This window comes from Canis lupus, chromosome 34, assembly GCF_011100685.1.
Source record: "Canis lupus familiaris isolate Mischka breed German Shepherd chromosome 34, alternate assembly UU_Cfam_GSD_1.0, whole genome shotgun sequence".
NCBI classification, from domain to species: Eukaryota; Metazoa; Chordata; class Mammalia; order Carnivora; family Canidae; genus Canis; species Canis lupus.
Window position 1 is genome coordinate 40,371,716 of NC_049255.1, and position 22,469 is coordinate 40,394,184.

The 22,469-nt window shown below is 37.4% G+C and overlaps 1 long non-coding RNA gene across 1 annotated transcript; it reads right to left on the reverse strand.

Annotated features, from left to right (window-relative positions):
• Positions 1-442: 442 nt before the first annotated feature.
• On the reverse strand, positions 443-21,754 carry LOC102156429. The gene is made up of 5 exons (XR_005383607.1): positions 21,676-21,754; positions 15,450-15,522; positions 2,357-2,467; positions 1,125-1,293; positions 443-941 (listed from the first exon to the last, which is right to left on the reverse strand). It is a non-coding gene; the product is annotated as an uncharacterized LOC102156429 (long non-coding RNA).
• Positions 21,755-22,469: the final 715 nt, after the last annotated feature.

Here is a 22,469-nt window from a genome sequence, read left to right on the forward strand (position 1 = left end):
TGCTTCCAAAACTTGCTTCAGTTACCCTCAGACTCTCCAGAGAAGTGGTCAAACAGCAGTTGTTTCTAGAAACATACCGGGAAAAGCAATGTTATTGCGGGTAGGAGTGGAAAAGAGTCATTCATTTATCCAATATTGATAGCACACCTGTGATTTGCCAGGCATTGTGGTATATAGCCTTTGTCCATGTATCAACGTGGGTTTAAGTGGTGCATTACTCTACAAACTTTGCTTTAAATATTAGGAATTCTCTTCTGAGTATTTGAAATGTCTTAGAAATTTAATTCTATTTTAGAATTGCTTTGAGAACTCCAAACTGCCAGTCACTCTTGTGATTTGGGGAAGTAGCAAGATGAAGAGGCTTTTCTTGTATTTTCTGCTTTAAAATTGCAGATGATAATACTTTCACATGACCTTTAAAAAAAAAAAAGATTTTTTTAAACTATTCATGAGAGACACAGACCAAGAGAGAGGCAGAGACACAGACAGAGGGAGACACCGGATTCCTGGACCACGACCCGAGTCAAAGGCAGGCAACCCACCACTGAGCCACCCGGGCGTCCCTCACATGACCTTTTGACTTATCCACATAACATTAGGGTCAAGCAGGAACAAGGGCCTTTTTGGATCCAAATCCAGGCTAGAGCTGTCTGTTTAAGACTCGCTTTCCCTCTAAAGTAATAGCTAAGTAATAGCACTGTATATTCATTTTGTTTTTACTGTTGTTATTTCCCCCTGACTTTATCTACATAAAGATACTGAAGGAAAGAAGTAAGATGAAGAATAACATGATCCCAGACTTGTGTCAGTGATGGTTAGTCCTGTGCCAATTTTTGGTAAAAACTCATTCATTGCTTTTGGTAACTGGTACTTGCTTTTCTTCCACAGACTTCCTCAGATCATTAATTTACCCATTGCCACTGGTACAGTTGAAGATGATGCTGATGATGAAGAAGAAGATGATGAGAGGAGATAACTTTATATTGATTGCTATGTTACAAGTTCTAGGCTAAGAACTTCATTTTATTCCCAATAATAATCCCATGACGTATAATTACTATTAAGTTAATTTGAGAATTAGATTTAGTTTTCCAGAGGTAAATGATGTCCCTAGGGTTACCTACCTGGAAAATGGCAGAGCTGGGATGTGAAGGAAAGTCTGCTCATTCTGGAGCCCACATGCATAACTATGGTAGGTGTAGACAGCTTTGGAATTTCTCATCAGAAGGAACCTAGCTCCCACAGCTCATGGTGTGTTCTTAGGCAATTTGCAGAACTTTTAAGATTCAGTGCCTGTATTTATAGAAATTAGAATGATATGTTTTTCCTCTCAAGATTTGTTGTGATTATTTCTAAATACAATGAAAGAACATGGGTTTAAGGTAGTCATTGTAGGTTTCTTTCCTTTTAGAATGACCTATTGACAATTTCTGGTACACTTAACACTAAATTCGTGTTCTAATATTTAAAATTAAGATTTTTAAATTAATGAGCCCTTTTTTATAGAGCAGTTTCAGATTTACAGAAAAAATGAGCAGTGTAGAGAGTTTCCATATACCCTCCTCCCCCATACACAATCTCTCTTATTATTAATATTTTGCATTAGTATGGGACATGTGTTATAATTAATGAACCAATGTTGATGCATTATTATCAACTGAAGTCTATAGTGTAAGTTTTATTCTCTGTGTCATATAGTTCTATGGGTTTTGATAAATGCGTCATGTCATGTATCCAACATTGTAGCATACAGAATAGTTCCACTGCTCCAAAAAATCCCATGTGTGCCACCTTGTCATCCTTTTCTCTCATTTCTCTGGGTCCCTGCCAACCACACATTTTTTCTTTTTTTTTTTTTTTTCTACCGTGTTTATAGTTTTATCTTTGGTGGAATCTCATATAATTGGAATCAAGCAGTGTGTAGATTTTTAGTTTGGCTTCTTTCACTTAGCAATATGCATTTAAGTTTCCCTCATATCTTTCTATGGCTTGATAACCTATTTCTTTTTATTATTGAATAATACTCCATTGTATGCATGTTCCACAGCTTGTTTTCCCATTCACTTGTTGATGGACATCTTAGGTGATTCCAGTTTGAATAATTAGGAATAAAGCTATTAGAAGCATTTATGTGTATAGACCACATCTTCTTTAACCGTTCATCTGTCGATGGACACCGAGGCTCCTTCCACAGTTTGGCTATTGTGGACGTGGCTGCTACAAACATTGGGGTGCAGGTGTCCCAACGTCTCACTGCATCTGTATCTTTGCTTAGAAGGTATTCTTTCCACTTTTTTTTTTTTTTTCAAAAAAAAAAAAAAGCAATCTAGCTTTTTTCTCTTATTCCCTACATTACCTTTTGGCTCGTCTCCTGACAACAGTCTGCCGAGGTAGTAGAATTCACTCTTGTCTGGTGGATGTTTTAGCCACTTTTTTTCAGGCTGCTTCTTCAACTCTTTTCTTCTTCCTGTGAAACATAAATTCACAAAGTCAGCCAAAAGCTTTTCATACTTTCTTATGATACTACCAATAAAAAAAAAGATGCTGAAAGATTTCACCTCCTGAAAAACACAAATGTTTGCATTTTTTACAGAGTGGTACTCTTTCACCCAAAGAATATTCAGTTTCTTGGAGAATGTCAGAATGAGTTGACTAGATCAACCTGGGTGATAACGTATCACCAATCTGCCCCTGAATCCGTTTCTTTTGAAGTTGCCTTTTGGGGCAGGTGATACAATCATTACAAGAAGTCAGGATGCATTCAATAATATATAATAAAAACCATAACACAATGTTTTAACCAGGGAAGGGATTTATTTTCTCAAACAGTAAGAGGCCTCAGCTTGGAAATTCAGCACTGGTACAGCTGTTCACGCAAACGGTGTCTTTCAGGCTCCCTGCTTTACCATTCTTGGTGCGTCATTACAAAATGGCTTCTCCCTGCCTGGTCTTGGCAGCTGGATTTGAGACAGGAAAACAATGTGGTAGATTTATCAAGATAACAAAATCTTCCCAGAAATCCCAAGAGGCTCCCACTTATATCTCATTAGACAGATTTATGTCACATGGCCACCTGTAACTGCAAGAAATGCTGAGAAACTAAATGTTTTATTTTTAGCTGTGTGGATTGCAGCCTCATTATTTTTTTAATAATGAAGAAGGCAACAAAGGATGGAGGATCGGCTACTCATACTATCTGCAACACTGACTACATCTGTTCAACTACTCTGAAGCTTGACAGCACTAAGCTTTAGTTTAGTTAAGCAACCAAACTAAAAGGGGAAAAAAAAAAAGACTGAAACTATAATCAGGTTTTAGTTATAATTTACAAGTAATATGGTATGTAGGTCTGTAATTACTTTAAGAGTGAGGAGAATAGCTATATTTGATTTCCCCGTAGTTCAATGTTTTTAATCATACTATACCTTCTAAATATTTTTAAGATTCATTCCTTTATCTCCATCAATTTCATCACTCTCCTAAGGTAGGCCTGGATTATTAGCACAAAATTCAATAGGCTCCCACTCTTACAATTCCTACCCATTTCAAATTTATCTTCTAGATATCTTCTAGGATGCTTAAAAACACAAATATGACTATGTGCTAGTCAAAGTTATGCTACACATTTTTCTATATCTCCTCCTTCAGAAAACAAGCCCTGGCTCATTCACTAGATGAACCCAGGCTCTTCTTAACACTCCAGTCTGGATTCTTGCCTCCTCCTCCCTCATGTTTGACATTCATAAAATAACTTAATAGTAGTTCCACTTCATGGGATTTTTGCTCTGATTACATAAGGTGCACAGCCCAATATCCGGCACATATCATAACAATGAGCCATGTCTCTCATTTAATGTTCCTGTGACCAAATTTCCCTTTCATGTTCTCTTCCCTCCATCAGAGTAATTCCCTTTCATTAAACTATAACAAGCAAAATTAAGAGGGAAAAAAATTGCCTTTGTCTAGATACCACCCTTCAAAGATGCTTTTCCTGGGTTTCTTCTGTGCCCTCCTCAGTCTATCGTAGAGGCCGGCTCCTCCTCCTGAAATGATCTGTGCGGGTGTTTGTGTGTTAAGCTAGCCTGTTTCTTCGAACTGTATTGTCAGTTTTAGTAGATTAACTGGCACATGGTAGGTGCTTCATAAATGTTTGACAAAAGTAATGACATTTGGGTGGCTCAGCAGTTTAGTACCGCCTTCAGCCCAGGGCATGATCCTGGAGACCTGGGATCGAGTCCCACGTCAGGCTCCCTGCATGGAGCCTGCTTCTCCCTCTGCCTGTGTCTCTGCCTCTCTCACTCTCTCCCTCTCTCTCTCTCTCTCTCTGCCTCTGAATAAATAAAATCTTTTTAAAAAAAGTAATGACGTTATATATACAAGCTCTATAATTATGGAGAAGGCTATCTCATTTTGGTATTGTCAGAACTATTTCCTCTATGAATCATTTAAATTCAAATAGAAATTAACGGTACCAATGAAGCAAGTTTTATCTCTTATAACACACTAAGGAAATTGCAAAGCAAGAAAAACCAATTATTTAGAACTTCTCTAAAAATGCAACATATAACAATTTGTGGGAGAAATGACATTGAGAAGTAAATGTTAAAAAAAAAGCTCTAGATTGAAGTGAAATGGAATAGTGTTCTTGCTTCTTCTGCTGCTGCTTCTTCTTCTTTCTTCTTCTTTCTTCTTCTTCTTTCTTCTTCTTTCTTCTTTCTTCTTCTTCTTCTTCTTCTTCTTCTTCTTCTTCTTCTTCTTCTTCTTCTTTCTTCTTCTCTTTTCTTCTTCTTTATTCTTCTTCTTCTTCTTCTTCTTCTTCTTCTTCTTCTTCTTCTTCTTCTTCTTCTTCTTCTTCTCCAAGCTTATCCTCATGGTTACAAAATACAACATCTCCTTAGTTCTTATTTTGGTTCTGGCAGGGGCTAATGAATGTTTCCAGACTTATATCTAATTTTCATTGAACATCTATAATACAATAGGAGTATATAATTTTTATTAGGCTTCTATAAAATGTACCTTAATGTATTATATGCAAGGGTGAACCAAGGATGCCCACAATTCTCTACAAATCTTAAAATTGAGAGAACCTAGGTGCTACCCCTCCTGCCCCATTTAGCAGATACAGAAACCGAAGCTAAAAGTGTTAAGTCCCTTGCCCAAGATCACAAAGTACTAATGGCAGGGCAAGTAGTAGAACTACAACACAAGATGCAAAGTACGCTTTTTTGATAGGAATTCAGAAATGCATCCCAAATCCCACTGTGGGAGTTCTATTCCATTAATTTACCTAAACTGGAACTTCATTTCCCACAATTCCCTTCTTTGTTATTTTATAATATGAGTTGGCAAAAACAGAAGTGTGTAGAGATTTAGAAGGCAGAAGCAAAGCAGCTGTGCTTAGACTTTGAGCGTCGCCATGGTTTAATGTGTGAAGTGGAGATCCCCAGGGCCAGAGATTCTAAAGTGTCCTCACTTGCTATTACTCCATGTCTAATGAATTCCCTTTCCCATCTACTGATCTTGCTGACCAACACTGACCCCATACCACAAAAAAACAACCATAGACCTCTCTATCAACTCTTCCTTGTGGCTCCACTCTAATAACTGGGTGTCCTTGAGTTAAGAAGGCCTGATGGTGACTTTGATCCTCTAACCTTTCTTACAGACCTTCATTTCCCAGTGACTCTCCTACCACTGTGGGAACTAGTGTCCTACAATAAATTCCTCATTCCACAATGGTCACAGCACTTCTGCTTCCATGGCTAAACACTGACTGGCATACCCAGTTAATCCATGAACTCACATATCTTGCACATCATCTTTTAGAGAGAGAGAAAAAAAAAATTGCTAGGTCGACATCTAGAAGATAGCAATCACAAAGAAATTGTGACATAAATTATCATATAGATTTACATTTACAAATCAAGCTTTAGTCCTTAAAATATATTTATACAATGAACATACATTTCTTTGTTCCCAAGGAGTATTGATAAAGCACACAGAGATTACACCAGTTATTACATAAACACATTAATATATTAAAATATCTAAGAAGCTCTGCAACAAAGAAGTTTCTTTAATCTTGTATTTTCAAAACTTATTTGTGAAAGAAAAAAAAACCTTTCTTTTTCTCAAGTGTGGGGTATGGTATATACTTCTCAGTATTAAGCAACCCAGTTTCCTATAGCACACCTTACCAGTTTAGGGAAAATAGCATTTTTTAAAAATATTAAGATTTTAAATCACAATCTTAGGAGAATATTTATTCTATCCCTTGGCATGAATAATACAAAGGAATTCCACTGGATTTTAATTGCAAAATCACCAATAAGAAAGGCCTTGAAGGCATTACCCACCTCTTGCCCACATACACGTTTTTTAACTGACTCAATGAATAATGACCCATTGGTTGGCTGAATAATTAGAAGAGTGAAGAAAAAACATCTCTATCCTGCAATTATTAGTACAGTGCAAGATTATTGCTATTGAAAACGAGTCTGGTTCTCCTACTCCTTTCTATTATGTGCTGCCAATCCACACCCAGCCAAGCTGTTTCTGAAAAATGTTGGTATGAATACACCCTTCAATATTTCTTCCACACTGACTATAAATATAATCTAGGCATAAATCATCAAAAGTAAATACCAGTGAACACTTTAATCCTTTATAATAAATCAGAGAAATGGGGAGTCTATGCCTGATGATGAAGTTTTAGTGTAGGTCAAACCAGCGGTTTGCTGAGGAGGCAGCACTTGAGAAAACAGGGAGCATTTTGTTAAAGATTCAAAGTTCCACTATCAGGTAGGAATTCTTTTGCACGTATTTCTATCTCTCCTGGTTATTAAGCAGTTCTATTGTTTTATTTCAGCAAGCCCAATGAAATCAGAAAAAGTCTTTTTTTCTGAATGCCTACTACCTCAAGAAATGAAGTTAGATGCTGAATAAGATAGAAAATTGAATCATAAAAGTCTCTGGCCCTCAAATAATTTCTATTGAATAGGGTATAAAAGATACATATATCAACAATTTTAGTACAGGGTAGATTCTTGTTAATGTCACAGGTGAAGTACAGATTAAAGTTCTACAACGTTAAGGAAAGGAAGTGATTACTTCTAGATAAAGGGATCAAGGTCCAAGGCCGTAGCAACTCAGACACACTCATTCCACTCTTCTCAGGACCAGTTGTTTCTCCACGGAGCTTCAGGGGAGATTCCCAGAACTCAGGTTTCTCCTGATAGTGCCACACTGAGTGAGCCGAGGGTGAAGGACTATAGTCCCAAAACTCAAATGAAATGAGATAGATAAATCAAAGCTGAAGTTAAGCAATCTGATGGCCATCCCAGCAGAGCACAGTGCTCCCCAATGGAGAAAGGCTGCCACGGCTCCTGGTACAAACCATATAAGGTCAAAACCTCCCCCTTCCAACCTATGGGAGGAGTTCTCCAGGTGATTGGAAGCAGCCTCCATTGGAGACCACCTCACTGAACATCACATATATTCTCGGTCCAGAGACACAACAAATATCCAATCCCAAAACAACCTAGGGCTGGTTCCACCTCTGCGAACCTGCCTGCTCTGCTACCTTGAGCATACTTTCACTTCAATATACTGCTTTTTGCTTGCTAAAAAACATAAACAAACAAAACAAGCAATTGAAGTTGGTGGCATTTAAGCCAAATCTTGAAGAAAATATCAGACTGGAAGTTCTGAAAGATAGTTTAAAGAAACTAAGAGAGGCGAAGACATGGAGATAGTATTATCAGATAAAATCCAGTATCCCTAGATAAATTTAGATTTCAAATAAACAATAGCAGCAAAATGAATATAAGAATGGATCACAGGCTCTTTAGGACATACCTATACTGGAAATTATTTGTTGGTCATCTGAAATTCAAATTTAATTGAGCTTCCTGTATTTCCATATTAAATTTGGCAACTCTACCTGGAGGGAAAAATACATGGGATATACTAGAAAAAGAGTGTGGTTTAGTTGGTGGATTGAATTGTGCCCCCAAAGAGATATTGAAGTCCTAGCCCCCAGTATCTCAGAATGGAAATAGAGTCTTTACAGGATAATCAAATCAAAGTAAAGTCCTTAGAGTGGACCTCTAATCCAGTATGACTGATGTCCTTATTAAAAGCGAAAATTTAGACAAAGCAATGAACATATTTAGAGGAAAAATAATGTGAAGACTGAGGAAAAGGTTGAAATTATGCTGCCATGAGCTAAGGAATGTCTTGGACTACTAAAAGCTGGAAAGTCAAGTTAGAGCTTCTTGCACAGGTTTTTAAGTGATCATGGCCCTGCCAGCCCCTTGATTTTGGACTTCTAGCCTCCACAACTATAAGACAATAATTTCTGTTGTTCTAGGCTACCTAGTTTGTGATACTTTGTTATGGAAGTCCTAGAAAATTAATGCAGTTGGCTATAGCCAAAGGTAGTCTCCAAAGGATAAAGGCAGGAATTCTGTGAGCTAAGGAAGACTGTAGGGGTCCTGGAATCCTCAAGGAAAAAGTCCAAACTCCCTTTGCTTCCTGTGCATTCTAAAATGGAAAACAAACAAACAAAGACAAAACTTAATGCTGTTATCTGTAGCATGAGTCTAAAGAAAGTTAAGCAATGGCTCGAACATATTTTCCTAGGACATTCATTTTACTTTTGTCTGAAACAAAGCAACACAAAAGGATATATTATGAAGCAAAATGTGTAGAAATTTGTAGGACAAAATAAGACTATAAACTCTTGAAATAAATGTCAAGTTCTAGCCTCTGCTTCGATTTAGGCCCTCAAATCCTCAAAAATAATCTTTTTATTCCTTTTTAATCAGTAATACTTTGGTGAAAAGGTTTGCAAAATAATATTTAACTGGTGAAGAGCCACACAGATACTCGGAAAAAAAATAGGTATAAGGCAAAACAGTACAAAATGATATATCTCTGTACTCAAGGAGTTTGCAATCAAATTCTGTAAAATAATCACAAAAGGAAATGTAGAGTGAAGTAATTATCAATTTGAGAGAATAAAAGAAATGTTAAAGTAATGCACTATAAATTAACCAAATATTTTTTTTCTCTATAGTGTTCAAAAACACTATAATGATCAGAGGAAGAATCACAGGATACAGTTTTTAGCTAGGTCTAGAAAGGAAGAATAAATTCGGAAATGTGTAAAATTGTTTCATTATTATTTTGAATTAAGCTATATAAAATTTCACTCAATATTTTTTAAATCTGAAAGTATCTGTGAGTGCTTCAAAACAAGAAAACATATTTATAATGATTTATGTCATTTTGTTAATTCTAAGAATATGCTATTCTTTTCTTACTCCAAAGAGTTTATCGAATGTGCTCTCACCAAAGGATGATGTACAAAATTAGTTCAGTATACTTTTCAGCCTTGTATTCAAATACCACACTGTCTTGATGACCACAGCTTTGTAGTACAACCTGAAATCTGGCATTGCGATGCCCCCAGATATGGTTTTCTTTTTTAAAATTCCCCTGGCTATTCGGAGTCTTTTCTGATTCCACACAAATCTTAAAATAATTTGTTCTAACTCTCTGAAGAAAGTCCATGGTATTTTGATAGGGATTGCATTAAACGTGTATATTGCCCTGGGTAACATTGACATTTTCACAATATTAATTCTGCCAATCCATGAGCATGGAATATTTTTCCATCTCTTTGTGTCTTCCTCAATTTCTTTCAGAAGTGTTCTATAGTTTTGAGGGTATAGATCCTTTACATCTTTGGTGAGGTTTATTCCTAGGTATCTTATGCTTTTGGGTGCAATTGTAAATGGGATTGACTCCTTAATTTCTCTTTCTTCAGTCTCATTGTCAGTGTATAGAAATGCCACTGACTTCTGGGCATTGATTTTGTATCCTGCCACGCTACCAAATTGCTGTATGAGTTCTAGCAATCTTGGGGTGGAGACTTTTGGGTTTTCTATGTAGAGTATCATGTCATCGGCGAAGAGGGAGAGTTTGACTTCTTCTTTGCCAATTTGAATGCCTTTAATGTCTTTTTGTTGTCTGATTGCTGAGGCTAGGACTTCCAGTACTATGTTGAATAGCAGTGGTGAGAGTGGACATCCCTGTCTTGTTCCTGATCTTAGGGGAAAGGCTCCCAGTGCTTCCCCATTGAGAATGATATTTGCTGTGGGCTTTTCATAGATGGCTTTTAAGATGTCGAGGAATGTTCCCTCTATCCCTACACTCTGAAGAGTTTTGATCAGGAATGGATGCTGTATTTTGTCAAATGCTTTCTCTGCATCCAATGAGAGGATCATACGGTTCTTGGTTTTTCTCTTGCTGATATGATGAATCACATTGATTGTTTTACGGGTGTTGAACCAGCCTTGTGTCCCAGGGATAAATCCTACTTGGTCATGGTGAATAATTTTTTTAATGTACTGTTGGATCCTATTGGCCAGTATCTTGTTGAGAATTTTTGCATCCATGTTCATCAGGGATATTGGTCTGTAATTCTCCTTTTTGGTGGGGTCTTTGTCTGGTTTTGGAATTAAGGTGATGCTGGCCTCATAGAACGAATTTGGAAGTACTCCATCTCTTTCTATCTTTCCAAACAGCTTTAGGAGAATAGGTATGGTTTCTTCTTTAAACGTTTGATAAAATTCCCCTGGGAAGCCATCTGGCCCTGGACTCTTGTGTCTTGGGAGGTTTTTGATGACTGCTTCAATTTCCTCCCTGGTTATTGGCCTGTTCAGGTTTTCTATTTCTTCCTGTTCCAGTTTTGGTAGTTTGTGGCTTTCCAGGAATGCGTCCATTTCTTCTAGATTGCCTAATTTATTGGCGTATAGCTGTTCATAATATGTTTTTAAAATCGTTTGTATTTCCTTGGTGTTGGTAGTGATCTCTCCTTTCTCATTCATGATTTTATTAATTTGAGTCTTCTCTCTCTTCTTTTTAATAAGGCTGGCTAATGGTTTATCTATCTTATTAATTCTTTCAAAGAACCAACTCCTGGTTCTGTTGATCTGTTCCACAGTTCTTCTGGTCTCGATTTCGTTGAGTTCTGCTCGAATCTTTATTAACTCCCTTCTTCTCTTGGGTGTAGGATCTATTTGCTGTTTTTTCTCTAGCTCCTTTATGTGTAAGGTTAGCTTTTGTATTTGAGTTCTTTCCAGTTTTTGAATGGATGCTTGTATTGCGATGTATTTCCCCCTTAGGACTGCTTTTGCTGCATCCCAAAGATTTTGAACGGTTGTATCTTCATTCTCATTAGTTTCCATGAATCTTTTAAATTCTTCCTTAATTTCCTGGTTGACCCTTTTATCTTTTAGCAGGATGGTCCTTAACCTCCACGTGTTTGAGGTCCCTTGTATTCAAATAATTCTTAGTCATGGAGAAAACTATCCCTTGAGAAACAGTTTTCAAGGAATAATGATAACAGGTTGCTAAATGAGTATTTTTGCTATGAAGAGTAGAGGTTTTCTAACTTAGCTGTGTGTGAAATTACCCGTTTTGCAAGACCCTGTAAAGGTGACACTTAAATGAACCCCTCTACTCCCGTTCTCAAAATTGAAAAAGAAAAAGTAATAACTAGAGGAAAATTTGGTCATGGATCTACTGTGACTGAATAGATTTAATCATATACAAAAAAAAAAAAACTATTTCTCTGAAAAAGTTGTATTCTATTTTGTACCAAACTTAAATATGGAAGTGGCCCAACTGTCCATGGATTGATGAATGGATTAAAAAGATGTGAAAAAAAAAAAGATGTGAGATATATAAATATAAATATATACACACAATGGAATATTATCCAGTCACAAAAAAAGAATAAAATGTCTCCATTTGCAACAACATGGGTGGAGCTAGAGAGTATAATTCTAAGTAACATAAGTCAGAGAAAGACAAATACCATATGATTTCACTCATATGGGGAATTTAAGAAACAAAACAAACAAGTAAAGGCAAAAGAGAGAGAGAATGAGAGAGACAAATCAAGAAACAGAATCTGATTTATAAACGACAAACTGATGGTTACCAGAGGTGGGGGATGAGGAGATAAGCGAAATAAATGATGAGGATTAAGGAGTGCATTTGTGGTGATGAGCACCAGGTAAAAATATATATATATATAAAATTTCACTCAATATTTTTTAAATCTGCAAGTATCTTTGAGTGCTTCAAAACAAGAGAACATATTTATAATGATTTATGTCATTTTTTAATTTTAAGAATATGCTATACATATTTAAAAAATCTGTTTTATTCTGGGGCATCTTGGTGGCTAAGCTGGTTAAGCATCTGACTCTTGGTTTCAGCTCAGGTCATGATCTCAGGGTTGGAATTGAGCCCCTTGTCAGGCTCTATCCTCACATGGGATCTGCTTGAGGGTCTCTCTCTCTCTCTCTCTCTCTCTCTCATCTCTCTCAATTTCTCTCTCTCTCCTTTTGTCCCTTCCCCATTCCCGCTCTCTCTCTCTCTCTCTCTCTAATAAATATTTTTTAAACTCTATTTTATTTTATTTTCATTTTAAAAATCTGCATTTGTATACATTAATACAGACTGTCAGAATGAGAAATCAAGAAAATAATCCCACTTACAATTTCATCAAAAAGAATAAAATACCTAAGAATAAACTTAACCCAAGATGTGAAAGACCTGAACACTAAAAACTATAAGGTACTGATGAAAGAGATTGAAGACTGACACACATAAATGGAAAGATACACCATACTTATTGATTAAAATCATTAATATTGCTAAAATGCATAAACAATGCAAAGCAATCTACAGATTCAATCCAATCCCTCTCAAAATTCCAGTAGCATTTTCCATAAAAATATGTCTACAAACTAAAATTCGCATGGAACTACAAAATACCCTGAAGGGCCAAATAGTCCTGAGAGAGAAGAACAAGGCCATAAACATTACACTTCCTGATTTCAAACTATAATTGATACTTGAACAACACTGGTTTCAACTGTACAGGCCCACTTACGTAAGGATTTTTTTTTCAGTAAATACAGTACAGCAATGTAAATGTTATTTTATCTTTCTTATGATTTTTCTTAATAACATTTTATTTTCTCTAGCTTACTCTATTATAAGAATACCATATGGTGATCCCTGGGTGGCTCAGCAGTTTGGCACCTGCCTTCGGCCCAGGCATGATCCTGGAGTCCTGGGATCAAGTCCCACGTCGGGCTCCCTGCATGGAGCCTGCTTCTCCCTCTGCCTGTGTCTCTGCCTCTGTGTGTGTGTGTCTCTCATAAATAAATAAATAAAATCCTTAAATAAAATACTGTATATAATACAGGAAGCATACAAAATATATATTAATTAACTGTTTATGTTATAGGTAAGTCTTCTGGTCAATAGTTGGCTAATAGTAGAATTTTGGAGGAGTCAAAAGTTATACATGGATTTTCAACTGCCCAGGAGGTCAGCACCCTTAACCACCACATTGTTCAAGAGTCAACTGTATACTACAAAGCCACAGTAATCAAAACAGTATTCTATTATTAAAAAAAAAAAAAAAAAAGATATGTGTGGTGCCTGGGTAGCTCAGTTGGTTAAGCAATCTACTCTTGATTTTGGCTCAAGTCATGGTCTCAGGGTCCTGAGATTGAACCCTGCATCAGGTTCCACACTCAGTACATAGTGTGCTTCTCTCCCTCCCTCTGTCTCTCACCCTGCTCATACGCACACACTCTCATAAATAAATAAATAAATAAATAAATAAATAAATAAATAAATATTTTTTTTAAAGCGACTACATAGATCAATGGAACAGATTAGAAAGCTCAGAAATAAAGGCACACATGTATGGTCAACTAATCTATGACAAAGTAATTTATGGGACAAGGAAGATCTCTTTAACAAACGGTATTGGGAAAACTGGCTGGCTACATGCAAAAAAAGGAAACTGGACCACTAGCATACACCACATACAAAAATTAACTCAAAAGGGATTTGAGACTTGAGTGTTAAGACGGAAACTATAAATCCCCTAGAAGAAAACATAGGTGGTAAACTCCTTGACATGGGTCTGAATGATGTTTTCTTGGATCTGTCTCCAAAGGCAAGGAAAACAAAAGCAAAAATAAGTAAATGGGACTACATCAAACCAAAAAGCTTCTGCACAGTGAAAGAAACCGGCAATAAAACAAAAAGGCAACCTACTGAAAGGGAGAAGATATATGCAAATTACATACCCAATAAGCCAGTAAGAGTTTAACATCCAAAATACATAAACAATTCATACAACTAAATAACAACAACAACAACAACAAAAACCCAAACAGTCTGATGAAGAAATGGGCAGAGCATCTGAATAGACATTTTTCCAAAGAAGACATCCAGATGACCAACACGCACACGAAAAAATGCTCAACATCACTCATCATCAAGGAAATACAAAACAAAACCACAATGATATATTACCCTACACTCGTCAGAATGGCTATTATCAAAAAGACAAGTACCAACAAGGGGCGGTTACAGCGTGGAGATGTTTCTCTCCCTGTGTTCCACAAAGCCCTGGTCCCCTGTGATGCTTCCATGAGAGTAGGTTCTGATATCAAAAATATTTTTTGTTCAAAATTTCAAGTTTCTCTACAAGGAAGGGATTTCCCAATTGCTATGAAAAGAAATTCTCTAGCTTGCAGATAGAGGAGTATTTTATGAAGTAGCAGTCATTGACTGTTGGCCAAATGTAACCAGGCATCTCAGAACTGATCATCGGCATTTCAAAGCCAGGAAAAATTGGTGTGACTGATTCACAAGTTCCGAAGGGTATCTGTAAGGTTACATATCAAAAGTTACTAGCTGCCTTTGAAGAGAAGCTATTTAACTTCCAGCAATATGTAATTAAATTAAGGAGGAGAATGAAAGCAAAAGTGTACCGAAATTAAAAAAAAAAAAATGTAGCACAAAATCCAAGAATTCGTTGATGCAAGTCGGGACTCCATGGTTAGTCCTACAGAGGGCACAAATACGAGAAAAACAGCATGTCACCATGATATTATACATTAACTGGAAACCATACATGATTCAGAAGAAGGAACGTTAGATGCTGTGTGTGAGAAAAATCTTAGCCTCAAACCAACAAAAAAATGTGGCATGCAATGATCAATGTATGCTATAGTCGGTTTAAAAATATATATGCGTGTGTGTGTGTGTGTGTGTGTGTGCATTGAATGTAACAGACTTTTTTTTTTGGTTTTTCTTTTAAATCTCTTCTCCCAAAGCTATTTTAAAATTTATGATGTCTTAAAATGCACTGGCCTCCTGAACACTGGCATTCCCTTTGCCTCACCACTGCCTCCTGTCCCGGCCTTACTGTTTTTCATCGCACTTACCACCTCTGACTTTTACGTATTTGTTGTCTATCCCTTCCCACTAGAAATTAAGCAGAGATTTTTCTTTTCTGCTCGCTTTACTCCCGTATCTCGGATCCTTACGACAGTACTTACTATGTGCTTCTTGAGTTCGACAAATATTTGTTGAACAAATAAACAGATGAATGAATCTTGAGATCCATGATATCTGTGGGATGAGGCAATAAAACAGATTAGTCACCTAGAAATTCACAAGGTTCATCAGTAAATTAAGTTCTCCGAGGTACTGCTATTTTTAAAAAGCTATTTCATCTCGGTGAACGCTTTATTTCCCCAAATTCATCAATAGCGGTACCTTTTTCCCCACGTAACATTAAAATACAATAGAATTAATATTCCTAACATTCCGTGTAAAACATTTTAGGAAAGAGGAGCTTCTCCAAAAACCAATTAAATTCTGTAATTCGTTTTTTTTTCTTTTAATATCGTATCCTTTCAGTTCCTTATTGCTTTTGTTCCCCTCCTCCTCTCTCTTCTTATTTATTCTTTACATTATTTCTTCATGCTTCGTACAATACACTATTACTCGAAAACACAGGAGTCACAGAATCTGCTACTCAGGATACAAGTGTGAACAAATTTAAGCTGATTTTGAAAGTATGTAAAAAAAACTAAAAAGACTTACAATAACACTGATACAGAGAAAATTTCCATGCTAAGTGTATTTTATGCTAAATCTTATAATTTCGTCAAGCTCTACCAGGAAAATAGAAACCATTTCAGCGTTTTTGTAACAGAGAACATTTAAGGCAAGAAATTGGTTACACAGGTGATGGAAAGGCTGAGAAAGCAAACAAGAGGCAGTGAGGCGGCCTAGACTTGCGTGACAGCAAGAAGCCCTTGCAACACCCAGGCTGACGGGTGCAGGAGGAGAGAAAGCCCCAGAGCCCAGCAGCCAAGGACGCCCGGCAGGAGAGGGAAGCACCCAGAGGGGAGTCAGAGGCAGAGCCAGTGCCCAAAGAGATGACAGGTCAACAGTGCAGCTCCTTCCTCCTTCCCACACACGGAATTCCCACAGGTGCCCCCTACTAGTTGAACCTGTTGACCTGAGAGCCTGGGAAATGCCTCCTGTAAGAACCAGTCCCTCCGTGGTACAGAAACAGTGGCGAGGGGCAAACAGCCCAAGCACTGGTCCAGGTGACAAACATCATCTACTACACCAGCGTGCAGACGCTTGCCTTCATTTTCCATTACGACGCAAGTCTAGCCAAAGATTAAAAACACACAGAAAATCGTGCTGAATTCAACTCACGCCCAAAGTCATATTATCTGCCTTATTATCCAATCGTATGTCAGCACACCCTCGCAGTCAAGCAGATATGAATGATCAATTGCATTATGTGGAAACAATGATTAACAAAATTGTTTTCATCGCATATGACAACACAACTAATTTTTCACCACAACTATTTTTTAAAGATTTATTTATTTATTTGAGAGAGTGCAAGCACACGGGCACGAGAGCAGAGGGAAGAGCTGAGGGAGAGAGAATTTTCCAGCAGATTCCCTGCTGAGTGGGAAGACCGAAGCCCAACTGGGGCCTTGATCCCATGACCCTGAGATCATGACCTGAGTTGAAATCGAGTCAGACATTTAACCAACTAAGCCACCCAGGCGCCCCTTTACCACAAATATTAAATTTAATGTTCCATATACTTGTTTTCTTAAAGCTAGGATCCAACTGTCATAATAGACATCACTTTAATGAACTTGTTTCTTTCTGTAACAGATTATTACTTTCAATCTTTCTGGTGATATAACATATGAAATAATGTTTTTCTCTACTCCAGATTGGCTAAAAGTCCTTCTCATTGCACCCTCAAGAACCACATGTAACCCACTGCAACAGACCATGCAATACGCCATGAGCCTGCAACAGACTGCAGTGAAATTACTCAAATATAGTTAATTGAAAAAAATATGTTAAAGCAACAAACTGAAAAGCATTCTACTTAAAACTACTCTAGATATAGATAGTTTTATTAAAAAAAAAAAAAAGAAAAAGAAAAAGAAAAAGAAAAGACAACACCCTCTCTGAAAAATAGCAAGCAGTCCTCTTGCACATGGCAATAAAAGACTAAGGTGGCTTTCACGCTGTGGTTGTTGCCTTTACGGAAATTGTTGGGTAGCTTATGGGTAGTACCGCAAACCATCAAAGAATGATTATAATGATTATCTGGAGTGATCACCGTCTCATTGCATTCATGAAATTAAATCACATGTATTCCCAAAAGAGATTCAACGTGGAATACAATGCAGGTACCATATAGTAAAATTGAACCATCAGTCCAAAAGCAAAGATAGGTTAATAATAAAAGGATGAAAAAGAAAACTATTTCATAAAACTCTTGCTAAAGACAATAATATTTGAGCTTCCTAGGAGCTGAAATGAAGGAAAAATGTAGAGTTTTGTAGCTCTCGATGTCAAATAAAAGAAAATGTGTATGCCACAGGTGGAAAGGGCTGTGTGGTTGTGGTTTTAGCCTTTCTCAGGCTGAGCAGTGATAGTCACTTACAACCCTGATGGAGCAAAGTTGGCCTGATCCCATTCAAAGTGCTTAAGGGCCTATCAAGTAAATCCAAAGATATTGATCTGATCCCTTACTTAAAGATTCCGTGATTCTTGTCTAAGCATGCATCATCATGATCTTATCAAATTCCCATTTTAATTCATTCCCCGTGGCTTTTGTTAAATTTCTATTTGTATGTGTAGATTCTTTTTTTTTTTTTTTTCTTCTTTTCCAGAATTATGTTATTGCTTCTAGGAGAACAAAATGATTGTTTGGGGGTCTTCAGAAAGCTGTCATGACAACGCCTTTGGTAAAAAATCTGGCTGTACATGATTAGAAACAACTTAATAATTCAAGAATTCAAAATGGGTAATTTTGCATTGGAAAACAGGATTGGAAATCCCAATCATTTTGGTACTCAGTTTAATTTCGGTGGAATGAGAGCCTTTGTTAAGGTTAAACATGGAAACAGATCACTATTGCCATCTCCTGGCAAGTAAACCACATGACCACAAATTAAGTCTTTTTGAAGGGCCCTATATTGTGGGAAGGCAAAAAGATTACCCCATAAATAGGCAATAAAGTATCGAATATTCATTGTAAGACCATCATTGGATTTTTATTCTTTATTCCTATAAGACCTTTACAAAAATCCATTAGACTTGATAAATAGTAGCATTTGTTTTATGAGCTCTTTATGTCCAACAAAAATTCTGCTTGTTATGACTTTTTAAATTAAATGCATATGATGGATCTACCTGTGATTGAAACAAATATAAAAGCTGCTTTAAGAAGAAAACCTAGAAAACGTTTGTAATGCACTGGGGAAAAGGAGCCAGGATTGTACCACCGCATGCAGCCAAGAAAGTGACGGGGAGCTTTCCACCATATAATAAAGCTGATGGAATGGGTAACAGCTCCGACAGCATTAATCCATCTTTCTGCTGTGGGGGCTTTCAGAAGAGATGAATGACACTCCCCCCTCCAACTCGCCTTGTCATCTTGCTGTGTTTCTCTTTAATTTCTCTCTCTTGCTATTGTTCGCCTTTATAATCAGCTGTTGCTGATGCTTTGAACCCCCTTCCCTCCTCACATCTGGACATCAAATCATCAGCTGCATCTGAGCCTGGCTCATATACTCCCCGCCTGAGATGCCAGCTGAGCCAGTTATGAGCTCAATGTCACTGAAGTCTGCAAGCTGTGCTCCAGGGTGCCGTCCCATCCCGTAGATCCCAAAGTCTTGCCGTAGCTGAGTGAAAAAGGGGAATGAGATATGGCTCCAAGTCATTACCCTCCAGACCAGAATGCTACATTCCACATGGTCCTGAGGGCTTGACGTGTGGTCTTCTAAAACTAATCACCTCTTCGAAGATAAACATGATAACTAACTTCCCCAAGATGGGTGGAAAGCGCGGAGATAATTGACATTTTTATTTAAAAACAAAACAAAACTCCTCTGAAGTCAGTTCCTTGGAAGAAGAAAAGAAAATCCACTGTTGTTGTTTTATCACATTTTATTATAAATTTTATCCAATCTAAATTCCATTCCCTTCTGACCAGCTCAAAATCACTGAACGTTTACACCAAGGTAAAAGAGGAATGGATGTTTGAGAAATCAACTTGGATGTGAGTTTTGAAGCATGAAATCACTCCAGTTAAGTAGCTTGGTGGTCCTCTGTTAAAGTTTCACATTGCTAGCCTGTCACATCCCTCGCTAAGCCAATTTCCTGAAGAACAAAGCTGAGAGAACAAGAGGGGATGATCTTCTATTCCTATACTTGGATCATCTGATGAGGCCAGAGTATAAAGGGACGATGACCCCTGAGCGATGCTTCTGTTCCAGCTGACCACTAGCTCAGGGCACCCTCTCCTTTAAAGTGAATCTCAATAAATCTATACGAAGAAAATCCTCACAGATAAGAAAAGAATCTGGAAAGCAGTAAAAGGAAGTCAACGTAATGCTTGGAGTAAAAATAAGTCAAAATCATAAAATGAGAAAATCCAGACAGGCATTTAAATACATGTAGTCAAAGTAACAACAGCATTAAAAGTTCACATATACAGCACTTACCAAGTGCCAGAAACTGCTCTAGTCCTTTTATATAATATTAATCCATTCGGTCCTCACAATCATTTTATCATCTCCAAGTAAGAGAAAAGGAAATGGAGCACAACGATTTAGAAACAAACAAGTTCAGGAAACTTAGAGGAAGAGTGGGCCCAAGAGTCCCATCCAGGTGGTCTGGCTCTTAACGGCTCCTAAATTTATTTATATTCAGGTCTGCAAAACTCTCTCTCTCTCTCTCCATCCCCTCTCTTCCCTCCACCATCATATGTTTAACTGTTACAAGAAATGGAGTATGAACTAATTTCCCCATTTTACAGAATGGTCAACAAATGCTGTCTGAAGTCAGGGAACTGCAAATGGCGGCGCCGGGATGTAATTCCAAGTCCCACCTACTTCCCTCCACATCCCACTGTGTCCCAGGGCCAGAGGGCCATAAAAATGCACTGCTCAGACCTGCTGCTGCAGGGACATGGTTTCTGATGGCCGCGGCTCTCCTCTGGACCTACCCCCATGTGTGCACCAAGGTCAGGCTTCCTTTGGGCACAGGCCCATTCCTGCCCTGACAGGACTATTCTATGGGGAGAAATTGGTTGGGAGATGCCCCATCATCTTGGTTGCAATTTTCATAGAAAAGTCTCGGCACTTTTCCTACCCAGGCCTTCCCTCCTCGTCCTTTCCTTTTACAATGGTCAGATCCACATTATGGTCTGTTTCTCTCTTCCTACCCCTACTCCACTCCCCCCTGCCCTTTATCTTTCATAAGCCTTTTCCCTAATAAATCTCTTGTGGGTCTAATTCCATCTTGAGCTCTGCTTCTCTGAAAGTCCAAATTAACACACAGGCCAAAATAATATCTTCAGAAACTCATTTAGCTAGCTATACAAAGATAGATCTATATTTTCTATATGTTTATCTATGTGTTTTTAGACAGGATATGTCTATGTAACTACTTCGTGATTTTACTTATTTTGGATTCAATGAATCACACAGAGGAAGTAAAATGATAGAATGGAGCAAACACGATTAACAAAGCAACCGAAATAACTATGCCATGTCTATGAGAGATCAGTAGATCTGGAGCACACAGCTAGAGTTTCTCCATAATGGAAACAAACAGGAGGCCCTAATACAAGGGCTCACAACCGTAACAACCGGGCTATCTCAGAATGGAACTCCAGCTGAACTTTGCATATTCCTATCAACGTCTAAGTGATATCCTGAGACTTCAAAGGGTAGAAAATCCTTTCTCAGATGACAAAAAAAAAAAGAGTTCTCTACACTATACATCTCAGGATCCTGTAAACTGGCTTAAATTGCAACTAGTAACATTTTTTTCCTCATGTTTTCTCCTCTTTATTCTATGATTTATGATGATCTTGAGGTATTCAGTTGTTCCTATTTATGTCTCTCAAAGCCTGTTCTCTTTCCTGATGATCTATTCTCCTAAATCCCAAAGATCTCATCTTGAATTTTCTTTCAGGACTACATGATCTTGTGACCCTAGAGGCACAACACTCAGATACTTAGCACATGAGGATAAGGCCAATGCTATAAATATGTGCTTTGTGAGGTGGGACATTGGTTGAGGAGTCACACTGGGAGTCGTGGAAGAGGCTCTTGTGAGTTAAGCTTCAATAGCGCTCATCATGACCAATATACAAAGCACTTAAGATTGGTATGACATCTTTATTAATTGACACAATTGTACTTGAACAGGACTCACCTTTGACTAGATAGACACAATGATCTGGCTACATCCTTACAGCGGAACTATGCCTCCATGACAATGAAACGGAATGCTCTTAATACATTTGCATTCTGTTTCAGTGACCTAAACAGCGATAAATCATTGGCTAAGGAATTGCGAAACCAAATCACATGGTTCTAAAGAAAAATACATACACAAGGAAATAAAAAAATATATATTATTTTGTTGAAAAAAATTACTCTAATTCAGCCCACTAATGAATTCATCTCATACTTGTGTAATGATGTTACAAATAATGGGAATATGGTACAGAGAGATAAAGCACGGTAATGGTAGGGCGCGGCATGGGACAAGGTGGGACGCAAGGTACAGTACGGTGTAGGGCAGCATTTCTAGACTGTTGTTATACATCATAACAGTATGTCCAGAGGCCCTTAGAAAGTGCTTTGTATTTTTCAAGTTTTTAGCCAACAGGATTCAAATTTTTTGTCAGAATCAGCAAAGACAAAGAACTTTATCCAAGATAGAGATCAATAAGTGGTTTGCTATGTGGCCACTTTTTAAAGAAAGTCTTCTACAAAGTAGGTAGTAATATTGGCTTAATAGTTCAAGGAAAATTGAACTTATAATCCAATTTACTACTAGAAAATCTGAAATTTAATCAAATACAACTTTTTTTTTTAAATCAGCAATGTGAAGAATAAGTATAAAAGGTCTGTTTTCACAGTTATCATTTTATTTTATTTTATTTTTTATTTTATTTTAAGATTTTCTTTATTTATTCATGAGAGACACAGAGAGAGGCAGGG